The sequence below is a fragment of the Scylla paramamosain genome, chromosome 35 (genome assembly GCF_035594125.1).
Source record: "Scylla paramamosain isolate STU-SP2022 chromosome 35, ASM3559412v1, whole genome shotgun sequence".
Classification (NCBI taxonomy): domain Eukaryota; kingdom Metazoa; phylum Arthropoda; class Malacostraca; order Decapoda; family Portunidae; genus Scylla; species Scylla paramamosain.
The window spans coordinates 9,100,001-9,115,203 of NC_087185.1; the positions used below are offsets into that span (position 1 = coordinate 9,100,001).

At 41.4% G+C, this 15,203-nt stretch overlaps 1 long non-coding RNA gene across 2 annotated transcripts in view; it reads left to right on the top strand.

Moving 5' to 3' along the window:
• Positions 1 to 986, top strand: part of LOC135090649 (uncharacterized) — a 20,963-nt gene extending 19,977 nt beyond the window's left edge. For both annotated transcript variants that reach the window (XR_010262067.1, XR_010262066.1), the window contains exon 7: positions 1 to 986. This exon is cut by the window's left edge and continues 1,564 nt beyond it. This is a non-coding gene — a long non-coding RNA (uncharacterized LOC135090649).
• The last annotated feature ends 14,217 nt before the right edge of the window (positions 987 to 15,203 follow it).

Consider the following 15,203-nt stretch of genomic DNA (forward strand, 5'->3'; position numbering starts at 1 on the left):
ACGTTTATGTAAATAGACTGTGTTTATATTAACATTTGAATATGGCGGATTCTACGCCTGATTTTAGGATATTTATTGATATATATGGCTTCACGTCTTAAGTGTTTTCTTTTCTTCTTTCTTTTCTATTTTCTTTTACCTTTTTTTTTTTAGATATGTCACTTTTGTTCTTCCCTCTATCACCATTTTTTTTCTATCTCCCTTTTGCAAAATTTGGGTTCGTTTTTAGACGATTTCTTTAGGAGAACGTTAGTATTGATAACTCTTTGTACTTTTCCTTTACTTTCGTTCTATAATTACTTGTGTTTAATGAGATTTTTTTTCCTTTTATTTTAAGGGAGAGTTAGTGGAAATATCATTTTGTTTACCCGTTTGCTTTCCTTTTATATTCGGTTGGGTTTACAGTATTATTCTAAGATTATTTCTCTCTAAGGGGATTGTAGAAATGCCCCTTTTGTCTCCGTTTTCCTTTAAGTGCGTGAGAATATTGTAAATTATCTTATAGTGTATGAGGTTAAGAGTGGAAGATATGTGAGCATTCTTGGCAAGTCGAGAAGAAGAAGAAGAAGAAGAAGAAGAAGAAAAAGAAGAAAAAGAAGATGATGATGATGATGATGATGAACAGAAGGACGAAGGATTGTGGTGTTGTTGGTGGTGAGGCCGATTAGAAAAAGACGAAGAAACAGAACAACAACAACAACAACAACAACAACAAGTACTATGGCTGCCAGGCGACTTAATAACACATTATTATTATCATCACATTTTTATTTTTATTTATTTTTTTTTTTGTAAAGCATATATCATACACACCTGTACGTATGTAAGATAATATAAACACACACACACACACACACACACACACACACACACACACACACACACACACACACATACACACACAGTTGTCGTCTAACCATTGTCTTCCTACTCGTGTGTGTCATAAGGAATCGCTTTGTTCTCAAATAAAACATCTGTGTCGCTCCCTTGCTCTGTCTCTCACATACCTGTCCTTGCCCCGCACACAGCTGGCGCTACCTGGTGGGAGCAAGGCGTCGCGGCACTTGACACAAAGACTACACGGAAAAGACGAATCTCACAATAACAACCTTGACAACCTTGACATTATTAACTATCCTGAACTTAAGTCTTTTTTTCTTATTTCTTGGTCATGATAAAAATAGTTTCATCCAAATTTTGGGCGTAATTCCGGCAGCACTGACAACACAAGCCGAGTTAATAGGGACTTTAAAAAAGATTACACAAATATTTGGATGGGAAAAGAACATGTAGGTAAATATGTGTTATATGGACTGCCACGTGTAGGGCTGGTGGTTTCTTGCAGCTTCCCTTATTTCTTTAAGTTTTTATGAGTGATGAAATCGTTTAGTTTTATTTGTATCTAGTGAAATTGTCTATATTTATTTTTTATATGGAATAGCAAGTCACTAGTTAGTATTTCTTGCACATTTTTGGACTTTCGTCAGGACTTTTTTCAAAGGCTATAGAAGTGATAGGCTAGGTTATCACGAGCGTTTTACTTTACTGATGTGCCACAATTTTTGTCAGACTAAAGGTTAAACTCATGAAAGCACCCTCGGAAAGCCCAATAAGTTATTAAATACTATGAATTTTCGTCAGGACTGTTTTTCAAAGGCTACAGAGATGATGGGTAGTTTTCACGAGATGTTCTGTTTACTGGTGATGCAGAATCATTATGGACTATATCACTAAAACACCCTAATTAAACCAAACCATATAAAAAAAAAGAAAAAAAAGCTGACGGAATTATGAATAAAAAATAAATAAATAAAAATAATAAAAAAATACTCGTAACGTTACAACTTGTCATTTATGCGAGTTTTTTCTTCATCGTTGATGCAGGGATCCATGTCACACTAGAGGCTGTGATAAGAAAAGCATCCTTGAAAACCCTAATGACTTTCATTGACACAAATAACAAATAGAACAAATAACCGAAATACTTATCAGTAAGAAAAACACTCGTAACATTACAATTAGTCATTTCTGTGAGGTTTTTGTTTATTACTGATGCAGAATCCTTGTCACACGTTAGACTTTAATTATGAAAATATCCTTGAAAATCCCAGTAACTTTCAGTAAAACAAATTAAAAATAGCTGAAGTAATTATAAATAAGAGAAATACTAAAAACATTACAACAAGTCATTACTAAGACCCTTTTTTTTCATTGGCGTTGGTGCAGAAACCTAGTCAGGCTATAAGCTAAAATCACAAAAAATAGCCACAAAAATCCTAATAACTTTCACAGACGCAAATAAAAAATAAAGAAAATGGTTGAAATACTTATCAGTAAGAAAGACTCACAACATTACAACTGGTCATTTCTCTGGATGTTTTTTTTCTTAACACTGTCACACTATAGACTAAAATCCCGAAAACCCCCAAAACCCAAACAACTTTCACTGAAGGAAACAAAAAAAAAATAGATGAGATAATGATCGACAATAAAAACAGTCACATCATTACAACTAGTCATTTATGTAGCCTCTGGAAACAGACCTAATGAAAGAGCAGAGCGTTTCAGAGTACCAGCCCTTACACGAGTCACAAGCCACAAACCGGACAATTTATTTATCTAATTCCCTTTGTGTTGCATCTGACTGTTACTACATTTATCATTAATTTTCAAGCGTCTCTTAATTATAACATTGACTGATTAAATAACTATATATATAATACAAGAAACGAAAGGTATTGAAGGCGAAAACAAAGTCAAAACAAACAAGACTAATCAATTACTCCATTCCATCAACAGTCAACGACCCATAATCGCATTACTGAAGAGGGAGAGGAGAGGGAGAGGACAGGGAGGAAAGGGAGAAAAGATTACAGAGATGGAGGTAGGCGAAGGGACGAGGAATGGTGATGTGAAAAAACGACAAAAAAAATCAAATAAATGAAAGAAAATATAATAAAATAGAATAAAAAGTAAAGGTAGCGATGCAGGTACAGAGAGAAAACAAAGAAGTGAAATGGGAAGGTATACTGTAGTGGCTTGGGAATAGGCAGACAGCTGGCAGAGAACTAGAGGGAAGCCACAGAACGCCTGACTTCTGATCTCCAAAATATTTCCGTCTGGGGCAAAGCAAACTTAGTAATGTTCATTACCTCAAAAACTCAATTCCCCCATCTATCAACTTGACACAACCTTCCAGATAACTATCCCCTCTTCTTCAATGTCACGCAACTGTTCCTCTCTTCTACACTGAACGTCCTCGGTCTGTCCTTTACTTATAGTCTAAACAGGAAACTTCACATCTCATCTCTAGCTAAAACAGTTGCTATGAAATTAGGTGTTCTGAGTCGTCTCCGCCAGTTTTTCTCACACCGTCCTCCCCCTAGCTGCTAACTCTGTACATGGAGTATGCTTCACATGTTTGGTTGGGGGGGTCTCCACTCATACCAAAAGCTTTTCGAATCATCAATTCTTCTCCTCTAACTGACTGTCTTCAGCCTCTTTCTCATTGCCGCAATGTTGCATCTCTATCTTCTACCGCTATTTTCACGCTAACTGCTCTTCTGATCTTGCGAACTGCATGCCTCTCCTCGTCCCGCGGCCTCGCTGCACAAGACTTTCTTCTTTCTCTCACCCTTATTCTGTCCACCTCTCTAATGCGAAGAGTTAACCAGTATTCTCAATGATTCATCCCTTTCTCTGATAAACTGTGGAACTCGCTGCCTGCTTCTGTATTCCCTCCTTCCTATGACTTGGACTCTTTCAAGAGGGAGGCTTCAAGACACTTACCCTCTGTTTTTTTTTTTTGTTTTTTTTTTTTTTGCCATTCTATCTGACATCTGTATGAGAACTGGCAATAAGTGGAACTTTTTTTTTGTTCATAAATTTGTTGCCCTTGGTCAGTGGCTCTCTAACATAAGAAAAAAAAATATTGGTGTGGCTTTGAATGGACTAACAGCTGGAAGAAAATAGAAGGAAACATAAAATTAGATAAGATAAGATAACATAACATAACATGAAAAATTCGCTGGTGTAGTACTGAACAAAATCAATGAAGAAACTTAAAAGGAAGACTTGATGACAAAGATGAAGACTATGAAGAAGAAGAAGAGGAAGAAGAAGAAGAAGAAGAAGGATGATGATGATGATGATGATGATGATGATGATGATGATGATGATGATGATGATGATGATGATGATGATGACCATGATGATATTGATAATGAAGAATGATGATACAGAGTAGAGATACAGATCACTAATTACCCATCCTTTGTAATTCGGGCTTGTTTCTCCACATTCCACAGTGAGGAGAGGCACATGACAACCTGAAGGGACAAGGGGCAGTCTCCCAAACACTCAAGGTCACCTGCAGCGCCTCCTACAGGTAAATACGAGCACTGAGACAATATAATACTGACATATGTATGCGCAGCTCTCATTCTCCTTGTAATTAATTGTATGGGAGGAGGGACGGAAAGGGAAGGAAAGGGAGAGAAGTGCGAGGAAGAGAAGATGGGAAGAAAGGAAGAAAGGGAGGACACGAAAAGGGGAGAAGGAAAGGGAGGACTGTGAAGGATGTAAAGAAAGAAGGAGGAAAAGGAGAAGGTCGAAACAAAGGGATATAGAAGGAAAGATAGATGTGTGGAGGAAGATAAGATAGGAAGAAAGAAGGAGGAGGAAAGGGAGAAGGTGGTGGCAAGAGAGGAAAGGTATGGGGAAGGGAGGATATGAAGAAATGAGAAAGAGGAAAGAGAAAAGGTAGGAAGGGAGGGAAGCACAGAGGTAAAGGAGAAGAGGTGAAGAGGATGGAAGGATGGGAAGAAGAAGGAATGGGAGAGAAAGAGATGGATAGTGTGTTACGGAGAAATGGATAGAAGGAGGAAGGAAGGATGGAAGGAAAGAAAATTGAATGCTGCAATGTTGTTTAGAAAAAGAAAATGTAAAAGAGAAGATAATAGGGAGTTATTAGAAAAAACAAAACAAAAACAATAAACTTCCTGCAAACAAAAAAAAAAAAGAAAAGAAAAGGAAACAGGAAGAAAAAAAAGGATGATACAAAAGATTAAAGAGAGAGAGAGAGAGAGAGAGAGAGAGAGAGAGAGAGAGAGAGAGAGAGAGAGAGAGAGAGAGAGAGAGAGAGAGAGAGAGAGAGAGAGAGAGAGAGAGAGAGAGAGAGAGAGAGAGAGAGAGAGAGAGAGAGAGAGGAGAGGAATGCATATCTTGAGAGTTACAGGTAAAAAGAGCATTACCGTCGATCAATGTTCTTTTCAATCGTGCTTTTTATTCTTGCCAGTGTACATTGACCAGGTGACAAGAGAAGAACAGGATAATACTTGGTACCCGGAGGTGTTTTTCCGGTGAAGCCAAAACATGTGCGATAATACGACTGATAGATGGAAGGTTGAAAAATAGATGAATAGACAGTTTGATAGAATATTCCAAAAATTCGTGGAAGGGAAGACGTTTGGGGGAGAGAGAAAAATGTGTGTGTGTGTGTGTGTGTGTGTGTGTGTGTGTGTGTGTGTGTGTGTGTGTGAGAGAGAGAGAGAGAGAGAGAGAGAGAGAGAGAGAGAGAGAGAGAGAGAGAGAGAGAGAGAGAGAGAGAGAGAGAGAGAGAGAGAGAGAGAGAGAGAGAGAGACAGTCTGAAAAAAATAAAACAAAGAAAAAAGAAAGAAAAAGAAAAAGAAACACACACACACACACACACACACACACACACACACACACACACACACACACACACACACACACACACACACCAGCTTAATAACACAATATACAAAGGAATTTCTCTCTTAAAAATTTCAAGTACACACACACACATACACACACACACACACACACACACACACACAGGGATAACATAACTGACCTTCATGTGTACGTTTCATAAAACCCTTCACGTGTGTACATACATATAAAGATTTCCATGTGCACCTCTTACTAAACCTTTTGCATACTGACCTCTTAACCTAACCTGACCTAACCTGATCTAATGCTGTGTGTACCTCTCTTCCCTCATGTACGGCAGTGAAACATGCACGTTTATATATCACGTCATGGCTTGCTTATTTAAAGCTTTGTTTTCTCATAAGGTTCATTTTCAAACACCCACAGAGATTAATAGAGTTTACACAGGTGTTTTTTTTTTCGCACTGATGGTGAAGAATCCTTAGAAAACTATCACTGTAACCACAAGAAAACGTCCCTGAAAACTTAAACAAGAATTGTTTTTAAACACCACAGGCAAGATTAGTCGAGTCTTCAAGAGAGTTTCTCCCCATCATTGGTGCAGAATCCTTTTAAGCTCTGACTGCAATCATGAAAACATCCTTGAGAACAACAATAACCTTTCTGCAGTCACGAAAACACCCTTGAAAACACCAGTAACATTTAAACTATCATTACAATCATGGATACACCCTGGAGAACATCAGTAACATTAAAACTACCTATCACTGCAACAACAATAATAATAATAATAATAATAATAATAATAATAATAATAATAATAATAATAATAACAACAACAACAACAACAACAACAACATTACAAATATAAAAACACCATTGAAAAATAGAAATCATCACAAGCAAACGCTAGTGAAAACACCAGTAATTTTCAAACCATCGCAATCATAAAGACACACTTGAAAAAAAAAAAAAAAAAAACAATACTCCTATTACAGCCAGCTAAAAGCACCCTTGATGGAAACACCGTCAAACCTGAGAATAGTTATTTACCTCCCCCATACTAAGCCCTCCTAGACTTACCATTTCGACCTATTAAACCCCTGCCCTTTAAAATCATACCCATTAAAAACACCTCTCCTACCTATACCTTTTTAAACCACGTAACCCTCTCTGCCTCTTTACCTGGGACGAGCCACACACACCTGTAATATATCTCAGGTAAGGGTGTCCCGCTTACCTCGCCCGGATATTGACACTCTTACCTTCACTCAGGCAGGTGCAGGCGACCTCGTGTGACCTGACCTCATCGGCAGCCTGCTATTTATGACCTACTCCTTTGGGTTGACTTTTAGAAGGTTAGTCCATCATTTGTCTTTCTTTCCTTCCTTCCCTTGCCTCACCTATACCCTTATTCCTTATTTTTTCCTTGTCCTTTGTTTTATTCTCGCTCCTCGTTGTCCTATTCTTCGCTTTCTCCAATTCTCTTGATTGACTTAATTTACTCCATCATTTGTGTTATCTTCCTTTGCCCCACCTACATCCTTTATTCCGTATTTTCCCTTCTGTCCTCTATTTTCTCTCCCTCTCATCCTCCTCTTCTATAGTTGTAGTATTTCTCGTTATCTTCAGTTCTCTGTCTTTCCTTCTCTCCCTCCTTTGCCATCTTATAACCTTTACTCCTTATTTTCCTTCTTTCTTTTCCTATTTTTTAAATTTTTCTATCACTACTACTCTTTCTCTTTTCAAACTCCTTTTAATAATTTGTTTCCAGTTGCTATTCTTCGTTTTCTTATTTTTTTCCCTCTTCTTTGTCCTGTCTTTGATTTTCTTTATTCTCCATTATTATTACCATTTCTCTCTTTCGTTTCCTTTTATTCCCTTGCGTTCAGTTATTATCTCATATTTTCCTTGTTTCTCTATTTTCCTACCTCTCTTTTATCCCCAACTATCTCTTTGTTTCCTTCCCTTTTATTAATCCCTTTACCCTCTGTCTCCCTCCTCCTCCTCCTCCTCCTCCTCCTCCTCCTCCTCCTCCTCCTCCTCCTCCTCCTCCTGCTCCTCCTCCCTCGTCTTACCTTCCCTACTGTCAAAGGAAGTGAATTTAAGGGAAAGTATATACCTAAACACAAGAACATAATCTCTCTCTCTCTCTCTCTCTCTCTCTCTCTCTCTCTCTCTCTCTCTCTCTCTCTCTCTCTCTCTCTCTCTCTCTCTCTCTCTCTCTCTCTCTCTCTCTCTCTCTCTCTCTCTCTCTCTCTCTCTCTCTCTCTCTCTCTCTCTCTCTCTCTCTCTCTCTCTCTCTCTCTCTCTCTCTCTCTCTCTCTCTCTCTCTCTCTCTCTCTCTCTCTCTCTCTCTCTCTCTCTCTCTCTCTCTCTCTCTCTCTCTCTCTCTCTCTCTCTCTCTTGCCTGAGTGCCCCTGTCTTACCCACACGAAAGGAGGAAGAGATAAAGGGAAAAATTGTTCATAAACGTAAGGTAAAGTATAACTATATCCGCTTCTTGAGTTACTTCAGACCTCAACTTTGCTTCGCCTACACGGGGAAGCTGGGTATGGATGTAGTGGTGGTGGTGGTGGTGGTGGTGGTGGTGGTGGTGGTGGTAGTAGTAGTAGTAGTAGTAGTAGTAGTAGTAGTAGTATTTACTGTTGTTGCTGTAAGAAAAATAAAAAAGGAGGAGGAGGAGGACAACAACAACAACAACAACAATTTACGACCACACAAACACCTTAAAAGACAAAACCACTAAACTATGAATAAGAGAACACAACAGATGCCAATACGAAATACGAGTACATGGAAATAGGGCTACACAGAAGACTAACTGATAACACCACCACATACCTTAGTAGTAACACTCGTAGTAGTAGTAGTAGTAGTAGCAGGAGGAGGAGTAACAGTAGTAGTAGCAGGTTCATAACACACTACACGTTCTATATTCCCCTGCTGGTGTTCTCGTCAATCTCGTGTCCTCGTCGTCCTCGCGCTGGAGTCAACCCATAACATCACTCGCGCTCAGCAAAAATAACCTTCGCATTACTCCCGCTTCACTTCAGTCGCGCGTTCTCTTTGAAGTCTCGCCTGCCTTAAATCACTTCCCGTTTTCACTGCCTGCTGGGAGAAAAAAGACAAGGGGACACTACAAAAAAAAAAGACTACATGGCGTAAATTATTAATCACTCTTCCACGTACAGTGTGATCTTGAAATACTAGCATACGAAGGGAGTCTTGTGTGTACAGGTAGCTGAGAATGGGATGTGGGTAGAAGTTGATACCTGTGACACACCTGCGTCAGAGATCAAAGGGTGGAATAAAAGTGAGATATAAAACGAAGTGTTAATAAAGTCAAAACAACACCGAAAGAGAGAGAGAGAGAGAGAGAGAGAGAGAGAGAGAGAGAGAGAGAGAGAGAGAGAGAGAGAGAGAGAGAGATTATAAATTGAAAAGTTAAAAATATTTCCTCTTATTAACTTGTTTTCTCTTCTAATCAGGTGGTACAAGAGAGAGAGAGAGAGAGAGAGAGAGAGAGAGAGAGAGAGAGAGAGAGAGAGAGAGAGAGAGAGAGAGAGAGAGAGAGCAAACAGCAACCCAATTTAGCCTGAACTGAAGCACCGTAATGAAGTAAGAGAAAGTAAAAAGTGCTAATAATAGATCGCACACGTTACCAGGTACTAGGGACAAGTCTGAACAAGTCTAACAGGTATTTGGGGAAGTCACTGTACCTGCTAGTCTTTCATCACTCAATATCACTCAGGACATTATTCACTCATTAACTTTAACCCTTTCACTACAATATGCAACAATTTACAGCACTAGAAGGAATAAAATCTTTACAAGGATCAACAACAAAGAAAGAAAGTGGAGTTAAGAGACTAGAATCACCAATTTCTACCCAGTGTATTGTTCAGAGATGTTTGTAGAGCAGAAGATGTCTCAGTGGTTAGTCATTAGGAAAAAAAAAAGAAAGAAAGAAAGAAAGGAAACATGTGAGCCAGCAGGGAAAGTGTTATTAACAGCATAAAGAGAGAAAATACATAAGCGCTACACGATGAAAGCAATCCTGTCTTTTCACATAAATTGAAATGGCATACTTAGGGAATAGATGAACAGGGAAATGTGAAAAAAATATATATAAGAAAGAAAGATTGAAGAATACCAGGTCCTCATCTCCATCACATTACCTTTTTCTCTTTTTCTTCCTTCATATTGGAACTCCTTTAATAATTTCCTTCTTCCTTTCTTAGCGTCCTTTTCTTTCCCTCTGTCACTTATACTTTCTCTCATGTCTCCAGTCTTGATAACGCTTCCCTTATTAATTTTCTTCTCGTTGTTACTTATACTTTCCTTAATTCCTTTCTTTCATATCCCGGTCTCTATAATCTTTGCTTTTCTTCCTCCTTCTATCATTTTCTTCTGTAGCTCGATTTTTCTTCTTTCATTTTCTTCTTTATCATATACTTTCTTTCAAAACCTTACATATCAAACTATTATGTTCTTTCTTTCACATTCTTACACCTCTTGTCCTTTCTTTCCCCCTTTTTCCCATACCTCAAAACCTTCTGTTCCTTCCTTCACCTCTGAATCTAACCCTTCCTTCAAAATACTGCACCTTAAGTCCTTTTTATTCCTTCCTTCCTTCTTTTCTTCCTTCATACCCACATCTCAAAACCTTCTGTTTTTTTTTTTTCTTCACTTTCTTACACATCCAAATCTAACCCTTCCTTTAGAATCCTACATCTTGAACCCTTTCATTTCTTCTTCCTTCACGTTCGCACAGCTCTAACCCCTCCTTCCTTCCTTCCTTCCTTCCTTCATATCCCTTTATCTCAAAATCTCTTCTTTTCCTCACATTCCTACATCCTTCCTTCAGAGAAGTAACGGAAGGGTTCGAGATGTAGGATTCTACATCTCGAACCCTTCCGTTACTTCTCTTCCTTCTCTTCCTTCCCTCAGATTCCTACACCAGTGACTCCAACCCTTCCTTCTCTTCCCTTCCCTCCAGTCGTATCCCTAGCGCCCTTGCGGACAATGTATACGCAATCGCCCATTACCACCCTAATCCTTATGGTATCAATAGCCGCCCCTTTACTGAATAAGCCCCAGCACTCCCTCACGCGCCCCCACGGCAAGGCTTCTCCCGGAGTGGCAGTGAAGGTGAAAATTCCGATCCCGTCTGTAATGGAAATCGGCCCTATTCTGATTATCTGTCTTATTGGCTTCGTATCTTATGAGGGGAAGGCGAGAGGGGCGATGAGAGAGAGAGAGAGAGAGAGAGAGAGAGAGAGAGAGAGAGAGGGGGGGGGACGGTGTAGGAAGGTAGGTGGGTACTTTCTTCTTTCTCTCAATAGTTGATTATTATTGTAACATGATTATCATCTCCGCCACTGTGAAAAGTCTTTTGGCTTTCTGTATTACAGGGGAGAGAGAGAGAAAGGAGAGAGAGAGAGAGAGAGAGAGAGAGAGAGAGAGAGAGAGAGAGAGAGAGAGAGAGAGAGAGAGAGAGAGCTAGTGTGTGTGTGTGTGTGTGTGTGCTGCCTCTGCCTTTATTCGTATAACTGCAGGACACATTTCATTAGTTCTACACAAGTGTGTTTATTACGCTTCCTTCACCCTCTCCCTTCAATATATGAATGAGAGAGAGAGAGGAGAGAGAGAGAGAGAGAGAGAGAGAGAGAGAGAGAGAGGAGAGAGAGAGAGAGAGAGAGAGAGAGAGAGAGAGAGAGAGAGAGAGAGAGAGAGATTGTGTTCTCTACTTATTTCAGTGAAAATTTACTTATAGTAATTCTGTTAAACAGGTGGTTAAACAGATGGTTAATTTCCTCGTGTTTAATGTTTAAGGATACAGAAGGGAAAATCAACATGAATATTACTGTGCTTAAGATGAAAATGTAACGTAATTATGTGATTTTGATGTAAATTACACAACAACAACAACAACAACAACAACAACAACAACAACAACAACAACAACAACAACAACAATAACAACAATGACAACAGTAGTAGTAGTAGTAGTAGTAGTAGTAGTAGTAGTAGTAGTAGCAGTAGTAGTAGGAGTAGTAGTAGTAGTAGTAGCAGTAGTAGTAGTAGTAGTAGTAGTAGAGTAGTAGTAGTAGTAGTAGTAGAGTAGTAGTAGTAGTAGTAGTAGTTGTTGTTGGTGTTGTTGTTGTTGTAATAGTAGTAATTGTTATTGTTGTAATAGTAGTAATTGTTGTTGTTGTAGAGCATATTAAGTTGAAAGTACCTTATCGGAAGCCTAACCATCATATTTGAATCAACACAAGTGGGTATTACTCCTCTTATGAGCAAGTATTATTAGCTTTACATCAAAGGATCTACACAAAATAACTGTACCTATGTTGTGCGTTCTATGGCAGTTATACACCTTCTAATGCTCGTGAAGATAGGCTAATAATAATAAAGCGACAATGATATATATATATATATATATATATATATATATATATATATATATATATATATATATATATATATATATATATATATATATATATATATATATATATATATATATATATATATATATATATATATATATATATATATATATATAAGTAATAATAATAATCATAATATATATATATATATATATATATATATATATATATATATATATATATATATATATATAGAGAGAGAGAGAGAGAGAGAGAGAGAGAGAGAGAGAGAGAGAGAGAGAGAGAGAGAGAGAGAGAGAGAGAGAGGAATTAAGCCTAGTGCATCACTCGGTATTTAGATAAGATAATTAATAATCATACTACATATATATATATATACTCGTATATATATATATATATATATATATATATATATATATATATATATATATATATATATATATATATATATATATATATTAGGGTGGCCCTCTGTAGGGGGTGAAATTTCAAACGAATAATGTCTATGCTCCAAACCCGGATTCTTGTTCCTTTTGACCCAGAAACGTGCTGTGCAAGGTTTCATTGAAATCGGAATATATTTAAACGGTGCTCAACGACTCTGAAATTTTACTCATCGAACGCTAGTCACAAGCACTCGGGTCCCCCTCCCACGTTGCTCTCGTGGGAGTATTAGCCGCTTTCCTCTCCTGGCGGGGGTTGTGTGGTTGCTAGCCACTCATTGTCGCCCGGTCCGTGCAAGCGTTCCCTTCCTGGTGTCCGGGAACTGGCGCCGATGGTCCGCGACGACCTGGACGAGGAACTGCAGTTGTTCTTCGTCCTTCGTCAGGAGCCGGTTATATTCCTGAATCAGGGCGACGCCTCGTTCCGCGTGGTCATTGGTGACCGACAGGTTCCCCAGCGCTTTGCACGCCTTGCCGTACGCCTCATCCTTCTTCCAGTCTGCCGGTTCCAACGCCAGGAATCCCTTGTCGATGGACATCTTGGAGAAGAACGAGGACGTATTGGAGGTCACGAAGTCCTCAAGGCTGCAGCCGCTGATCGCTGAAGCGGAATGGTCACTCGCTTCTGGGCTGTGTCGTTGCCGTCCTTCTCCTCAATCGCCGCTACCATCTTCTTCTTTGTTTCTGATGAAACCCGGTCGTCGAAGAACGCCAGGGCTACCAGCTCTTCCGAGAGGTACCAGAGGTGGCCGAGGAGCTTGTTTGTCGCGGCCTTGGAGACCTCCGCGTCCTCGTACCCGTCCAGTGCCTGAAGCAGCTGAAGATCGTTGAGCGGAGCCGCGACAGCAAGTGGGGCTTGCGTCCAGGCTTTGCTGTAGAGGCGGGCGGAGAACATGGCCACCCTCAACAGTCCGCGCTCCTCCTTCGGCGTCAGTTTGACCTGTTCCCTGAACAGCCACACCTTGAGCGAGTACAGCACCTTGCTCATCCACCGAGCGTGGTGCATGGGGCCAGGGGCACGGAAGCGGATTCCGCGGGGAGGTACGCCGCCGAGAAAGATGACGGTTAGTTCCAGAAGTTCCCGGTAGTCGTCCCGAAGGTCTGTCCGCTCTTTCAGGGCCTGAAGGAACCACTCGATGTCGACCTCTCCTGCTCCATCCTCGATCGGCTGGAACTCGCCTTGGTTGATGAAGGGGCCACCTCTCCTGGAAACGCTTGAACAGCAGGACAGCAGGCCCTGTAGTTGGCCCCATCACCGACGTGAAGACCGCCTCGATCACGAGCTCGAGAATGTGATGCCGGCAGGCGAGGTAGAGGAGGTCGCTCTTCAGCTGCCGCTCAATCAGGGTACACGCCCCGGTGTGGCGACCCGTGTTGGCGGCGGTGGTGTCAAAGGACATCCCCACGACCCGGTCAGCGACGCTCCACTTCTCCAACGCCTCCACGACGGCCTTCGCTTCATTCGCCCCTCTTCCACTGGGAAGCTTCGCCACCTGCAGCAGCTGAACCTCCCCTCCCCCAGACACGAGGATGGGCAGGCGGTCGACGTGGGCGTTGCTGGTGAGATCCGGCATCAGCTTCCCGTCCCAGTGGACTACCAAGGGGCCTTCTACTCGCAGCTTCTCCTTGAGGGCGGAGGCCAGTTGCTCGCGGTGACGACGGCGCTGGCTTTGGATCGATGTCCTGTTGATGTTGTACTCAACTGTGTCGTGCCCCAGGGCACGCGCTGTCTCGGTGAGGACGAACACTGCGCCACGGTCGCTCACCTTGACGCGATCCAAAGAGGCCGCCACGTCCGGGGTGACGATGTTGAGGTTCGCTCGAGGCCGTTTGGGTGGGACTGGGGAGATACCAAGTGTGGGGCTTCCTTCGGCGCTGGTGCTAGAGGAGGTTGAGGACGAATCCTCCAACTGGACTCTTGCCGCGGACGTCGACGCCTCCTCCTCCGCGCGTCGCTTCCTCACCTCCTGTGTCGCTTGCCGCTGTGACGATCGCTGTTCTTGGGCAGCTAGTGCTGTGTCCACCCCTCCCATGCGTCCCCGGCGTCCTGGTTCACGTTGAGCGAGAAGAAAAGCTTTGTCCTCCTCGTTTGTCATTGTCTCTAAAGCGCCGGCCTTCGCGACGTCGAAGAGATTCGCCAGGCGCTCCTTGAACTCCTCCTCCCTCTTCACTTGTGTTCCTGTTGTCCGTGCCTTGTTCTTGCGTACAAGGGTGTACTCCTTGTACAAGGTCTGGATGTTCTTGACGACGGTGTCAATCCGCTGCATGGGAATTCTAGCCTTAGCCCACAGCGCCTCAACAATTTTCGAGACCTTCCGGGACGCGTCCACCACCGTCATCTTCTCTACGTCCAACTTGTAGGTCAGGAGGCCCAGAACTTCTCCAGAGGATGGAAGTTGGGCTCCAGATATCTCGTTTATGGGGGCACACAGATAACGTCGCTTAGAAGCCATCTTAGCCTGAAAATGAGAAAGGATTGACAACAGTTAGTAACGCACTCCAGAAACATGCAAACACGTTGAAAAAGTACTGCCAAGCACTAGACAAATCCTAGACAGAGGAAAAGGAGCACTAGACGAGAGTTGCCACACAGTCCTTGGTCCATAGTCCACCAACGAGAGCATCTGAGAATAGAGCCGCGGCATT